We start from the raw sequence: 6,975 nt of genomic DNA on the forward strand, positions 1-6,975 counted from the left end.
TCAGAATACTGTCTTGTCTCCATTTCTCGTGTCTCTTGCTTCCATCCCATTCCCACTCCCCTCTCCAGGGTCTGCATTGAATATCCCACGGGTCAGGACAAGCAGTGATCTTGGTTAGCAGATTCAGAAAAGATTCTTGGGACATGTAGAAACCAGAGGTACCTTCTGTGGTATGAATTGTTGTATGAAACCACAGAAAGCAGGATATTTTACATCAAAATATGACAACATTTGTGTAAAATTCATGAATAGGCCAAGGTAGTCCACTCCAACATTAACCTTTTGATATTCTCCTGAACATTTAAATAGATTAGTCAGATAAGAAAATGATATTGGCTTGTGTACTAAACACCAGAAATAGTTATATTATTTGTATTGTACTGTGGACATTGAGATAAAACAACAACAATAATATAGAACTATTCAGTGATATCAGTAAGTCTGATAACAACAATAATATAGAACTATTCCGTGATATCAGTAAGTCTGATCTGCAGCAAAAATAGTTAGGTGAAATATAAAAACAAATCCAATTACATTAAGAAGAAACTAGAGTGTACCTCATGCATAGTAGATCTGTGAGTAATTAACAAACAAACAATTGAATACAGGAAATCGAACAGCAACCTTCAATGGTTGCGAAAGAGTGAAGAAAATATGGAGAAGACATTCCAAAAAATAACGCATTCCAGGAATGGTCATTTCTAAATCTTATTACAGAGAGATATTGAAAAAGAGAGAGAGAGAGAGAGAGAGAGAGAGAAGAAAGAAAGAAAGAAAAAACAGAAAGACAGTGAGATCTGGGAAAGATTCATTTTAGCAGAAACTAAAGTCCCTTCAAGGTACAGGGACTTCACCTTCAGAGGCTAAAGAAATAAATATGGGACCGATCCAGGCTCATTATTCTAGCAGTTAAGGCCAGTACCCACTGTCCTCTTTTTGTCTTACCCCACCAGACCTCACTGGGACACACTGACACTGTGTGACTGTTATCACAGAAGCTTTGTCTTCTCCTTGAACTGTTTCTGATAAAACCATTGGGTTTTCAGCAAGGCTGGATCAGAGAATATCAAGTCGGGGCAACGGGGGCCTCTTTGAAGTCTCTAGTATCCTGAGGGTTGAATTCTCAAAGCTCCCTTATTAAGGAAATTCTTCTCATGTCTTTCCACTCTAAAATGATTGAGACTCGTGTGGTACAAAGAAAATATCAGAATGGATGGTTCTTTTAGTATACTTTGTGTCTAATAGGCAGAAGTAGCCAAAATAAGAAATGGATCGAGTTAATATTAACCTGTAAAACAGCCAAAAGGAAAAAGAAACAGTGGAAGGAGGGAATGAAGGAAGTAAAAAGGAAAGGAAGGAGGGAAGTAAGAAAGGAAAAAAGAAAAGAAGGGAAAGTCGGGAAGGGTGGAGGGAGGAGGAAAGGAACATGAAGAATGAAACAACATCTAGAGATATCCTAGGCTGTATATCACAATGAACCACACAGATCAACCAGCTTTCAAATTCAGTCTCCAGTTTTAATTTAAAACCACATCACATTCTTATGAGAGTTAGGAGTGTGAGCTCACTGCCCGGTTACTAGGTTACAGTCCACATCAATGTGAGTCTCTTCCTCTGTAAAATGTGCTGATTGAGAGAAAATCTTTCAAAGAAATTGTTTCAAGATTAAATGAATTCATGTATGTAAAGCAACAAACACAGCCCTGATATGGTAAGCACTTTCACTTGAGTATTTTATCAATTTGATTCCAGTTATTCCAGAGAAAAACAAAAGCACAACTAAACTAAGGTGAGGAAAATCTATGTTTGAGAGGATAATTTGGGGAAAGACCATGACAGCACTTGACATTAATAGTGCCTTCAATCTGAAGTTTGAATTTTTAGGGATGGCTTTAAAATAACTTAAAAAGGTGGAACTTAAGGAGGGAGTATGGATATACACTCAAAAAGCAATTACTGAAGGCATTTATCAGACAACTAATAGAAAAATAAATCAAAGAAAAGTCATTGGCAATTTCTCCCCCCCAAAGTCTTATGGAGGATAACAAGAGCCAGAATATTTAAATTCACAAAATGGCCTTAGGAGCCCACAAGTATATCTAGTTCTGAGGCCAGTGATCCTTCACAGACAAGAGGCTGCTCTGCTGAGGAGTCCTCCCAGGGCCCCTTTCACGTCCTTGCTCCTCAGGCTGTAGATGAAGGGGTTCAGCATGGGGGTGACGAATTGTGATTGGGACTCGGAATGCCATTTTCACAATGTTAATTTTTCCAATCCAAGAGCATGTGATAACTTTCCATCTTCTTGTGTCCATATTACCCAAAGTGATCTACAAATTCAATGCAATCCAAGTCAAAATTCCAATGACATTTTTCTCTGAGATGGAAAAAGCTATCCAGACATTTATACGGAACAACAAAAGACCATGCATAGCCAAAGCAATTCTGAGCCATAAATAAATAAATAAATAAATAAAGCTGGAGGCATAACACTACCTGAAAGTGGGAGAAAATATTTTCTAAATATACATCTGACAAAGGATTAATATCCAGAAAATACAAGGAACTCAAACAACTTTACAACAAAAAAACAAATAACCCAATTGAAAAATGGGCAAAGGAGCTGAACAGACATTTCTCAAAGGAAGATATACGAATGGCCAACAGACACATGAAAAAGTGCTCAATATCACTCAGCATCTGAGAAATGCAAATCAAAACCACACTGAGCTACCATCTCACTCCAGTTAGGTTGGCTAACATCCTAAAGACTGAGAACAATAAGTGCTGGAGAAGTTGTGGAGAAAAAGGAACTCTCATCCACTGTTGGTGGGGCTGCAAAATGGTGCAGCCTTTATGGAAAATGATATGGAGGTTCCTCAAACAATTACAGATACATCTACGATATGACCCAGTGATCCCACTGCTGGGAATATACCCAGAGGAGTGGAAATCATCATACCAAAGGGATACCTGTACTCCAATGTTTATTGCAGCTCTATATACAATAATAGCCAAGAGCTGGAACCAGCCAAAATGTCCATCATCTTATTAGTGGATAAGGAAACTGTGATATATCTACACAATGGAATACTACTCTGCTGTAAAAACAGAATGAAATACTACTACCATTCACAACAACATGGATGGACTTAGAGAAAATTATATTAAGTGAAACGAGCCAGGCACAGAAAGAGAAAAACCACATGTTTCTTACTTATTTGTGGGAGCTAAAAATTAATAAATAAACATACAAACAAATAAAGGGTGGGGGGAGGGGAAGAAGACAGAATAACCACGAAAATTCTTGAACTATTTAAGCCAAGTGCACAAATATGATGTGTGTATTGGGGTGCAGTGAGGGGAAGGGGTGGAGAGGGATGGATAAAGGGGCATGAAAAAATGAAGTACAGTGTATTTTGAGAAGTAAAATAAAATAAAATTTAAAAAATAAGTGTAGCACTTCAGATACTACACTTTTAGAAATAAAATATTAAAAACTAAATTTAACAGGCTTAAAGAAATTAAGAGAAACTTGAATGAATATTGAATAAGACACTATAAAAATGGTCAAGCAGTTTAAAAAAAAATTTTAGAAGTGAAAAATAGACTCATTGAAATGATAAACAATGTAAGGATGAACCACCAGATTAGAACTTTGTTAGCACCATCACATGAAAAACTAACTAGGAATTTTCTAGAATTAGGAGGATGCACTAACCTTTGGGACCTGGAAGTACAGTGAATCCCAAGCTGAATAAATAAAAAGAAATCCACACCTACTTCCATTATAGTTTTTTTCATCCTTGGAGTTGATTTTTCCCCAGAATCATAAAGGCAGCCAGGGGAAAAAACATACGTCATATAAAAAGGAAAAAGAAATAGACTGATGGCTGACTTCTCAACAGCAACAGTGGATATCAGAAGAAAGCAGGATGATATCTTCAGTGTGTTGAGAAAAACAACTATCAACCTAGCATTATAGACCCAGTTTTAGTATTAACTTTAATGATGAATTTATAAAAATCAAATTGCACCCAATCAAGCTTCTAGATCTACTATTCTTCATAGGAAACACAGATAAACAAGTTAACACAAAGTAGCATCAGTCAGCCAAATTCTTATACAACGTAGGACATTTGAAGAACAAATGACTCCATTTATTCAGTAAATCAATGACTTAAACAAAAGGGGAGGAGGAACAGTACAGACAAACAGAAACTTAAGGGTTATAAATTAAAAAAAACCAATGTGCAGACCCTCTTAAGATCCTCATTTTAATAAACCAAATGTAAAAAGATATTCTATAGACAATCATGGAATTTCAGACTGTGTTAGATGGGATAATGGCATGGTGAGATTTAAACACTGCAATGAACAAGCTTAATCAACACTACCCAATAAATGGAGTAATTCCATTTATTAAATACATATTTTCTTTCGAAGCACAGTGGAATGTTAACAAAAATTGACCACATTGAAATGCTATAAAGCTAGTCTTAAAGCTTTCAAAGACTTGGTATACAGACATGTCCTCTTATCACAATGTAATTAGGTTATAAGTTAATAACAAAGAAAACTATTATGGTAAACCATTTTGTAGTTTTAAAAAATGGTTGAATGTTAGTTTCATATGGTTCAAAGATAAAAAGCAGGCTAATGGTATTGTCCAATACTATTATCTGCAGTAACTAATACAGTAGCCAGTAGTCATGTATGGCTATTAAACACTTGAAATGAGACTTTGTGGTGTTTAACTTTAAGTAATTTAAATTTCTTTTATTTTTTTCTTCTTTTTCAGCTGGCCAGTGCAGGTATCTAAACTCTTGACCTTGGTGTTATCAGCACCACTATGTAATTTAAATTTAAACTAAATTTAATAGGTATGTGTAGATAGTGGCTACTGTATTGGACAGCTCAGGCCTAGATGATGCAAGACTGGGAACATATTGATAATTGTCAAAGTTAAACAATTCTTTCTACTTTTGTAGAGAATTAAAAATTCCCATGATATAAAGCTTAAAAAAATTGAAAAGGAGAGTAAAATAAAGGCATTTTCAAGTAAAGATCTCAGACAACTTACTCACTGAAAAGATTATCACTAAAGTAAATTTAAAGTATTCCAGAAAATAGGAATTTGAAGACCTGAAATGTTAAATAGAATAAACAAAAATAAAAAGGGTAAAATTAAGCAAACTGTTATTATATAAAATGGTAATCATACCTAATTTGTGAGATAAAAAACCAAGCTACAATCCTAATACTGAATAATAACAAAAATTGGGAAGGAGGTGATTGACTTTATGCTCCCTGTATTCTTCCTATGGGGACTAAAGATATTCATTAGCTTTACATTTTCAGTATGCAAGATAAATGGTAACTAGTAAAGAAATGGACACAACGGATTTAACTTGCAATGTAGAAGAATAAAAAATGGAATGACTTTTTAAAAAAACTTCAATTATTCCAAAGGTAAAAAAAAAAAAAAAGCAAAAAACAATGAAAAAGAGAGAAAAAATGTCAAATAAAAAGCACAATGTAAAATGTAAGATGGTAGAAAATGTGTAGCTATATCAATAATAACAATAAATGTACAAATAAATGGGCTAAGTTCTGCAGTTTAAAAAAGTTTGTCATGGTAGGTTGAGATAAATTCCAGCTCTATGCTATTTAATGAGATGTACTAACACAACAACACAGAAGGACTGAGTGTCAAAAATGAAAAAGATATATACCAGGTAAATAAACACTAACCAAAGTAAAGTTTGGCTAAAACGCACTACTAGAGGTAACAACATTCAGATATATGGTTCAATTAATCAGGAAGATATATTAGGCTGGCAGGTTAGCTCAGCTGGCTAAAGCATAGGTTGAGTTCAGATCCCCATACCTGCCAGCCGCCCCCCCCCAAAAAGTCAGGAAGCTATAAAGATTCTTAGGTTCTATACACTAAAATCGTCTTTAAAATTTATATGGCACAAAGACAAAACAAACAAACAAACAAACCCCAAAACCAAAACAAATAAAAAATTTATAAGGCAGAAGCTAGCAGGATTAAAGGAGAAATAAGACAAATTGCCATCACTGTAAGAGACTTTAAAACACTGCTCTCAGTAATGAATAAATCATAGAAAAAAAGAGGATATGAAGATTTAAACACTGCAATGAACAAGCTTAATCAACACTACCCAATAAATGGAGTAATTCCATTTATTAAATACATATTTTCTTTCGAAGCACAGTGGAATGTTAACAAAAATTGACCACATTGAAATGCTATAAAGCTAGTCTTAAAGCTTTCAAAGACTTGGTATACAGACATGTTCTCTTATCACAATGTAATTAGGTTATAAGTTAATAACAAAGAAAACTATTATGGTAAACCATTTTGTAGTTTTAAAAAATGGTTGAATGTTAGTTTCATATGGTTCAATCTAATAGAAAAAAGCCACACATTTAGAAGTTAGAAAACATCACACTTATAACTTAGTTTTGTAAAATAATTAAATTAGAAAATACATAATAATACGATTTTTGATCAGTTCTAAGTACCAAAACTTGTAGGATGCAACAAGCTTTGTATGTTTATAGTAGAAAATAAGTGAGATAAAAAATTAATGATTAAAGTTTCCAACTTAAGAGGCCGGAGAAGGAATAGCAAAATAAACGAAGAATAAATGAAACTGAAGAAAGAAAACAGAATTTGTACTGGCTAGCTGCCAAAAAAAAAAAGGAAAGAAAAAAAAGAATTTGATGAACTAGTAAACAATAGCAGGACCAATCAAGCTAAAAATTTGTTCTTTGAAAACTAACAGGAAAAAAATCAGGCAAAATTATTCAAGGAAAAAAGGGAGAAAAAGAACACAAGTATAGATGTTGCAGAGATTAAACAAATAAGATATTCTGAATAACTTTATGCCAATCATATTCAAAACTCTCAGGAAATAAATCAATTCCTACAGAAATATAACTTAC

The 6,975-nt window shown here is 33.9% G+C and overlaps 1 protein-coding gene across 2 annotated transcripts in view; it reads right to left on the bottom strand.

The window, feature by feature from the left end:
* The window catches only part of ZNF177 (zinc finger protein 177), a 40,593-nt gene that overhangs the window by 7,130 nt on the left and 26,488 nt on the right, over positions 1-6,975 (bottom strand). The window lies entirely within an intron of this gene.

This window comes from Galeopterus variegatus, unplaced genomic scaffold, assembly GCF_000696425.1.
Source record: "Galeopterus variegatus unplaced genomic scaffold, G_variegatus-3.0.2 Scaffold1313, whole genome shotgun sequence".
In the NCBI taxonomy this organism is placed as follows: domain Eukaryota; kingdom Metazoa; phylum Chordata; class Mammalia; order Dermoptera; family Cynocephalidae; genus Galeopterus; species Galeopterus variegatus.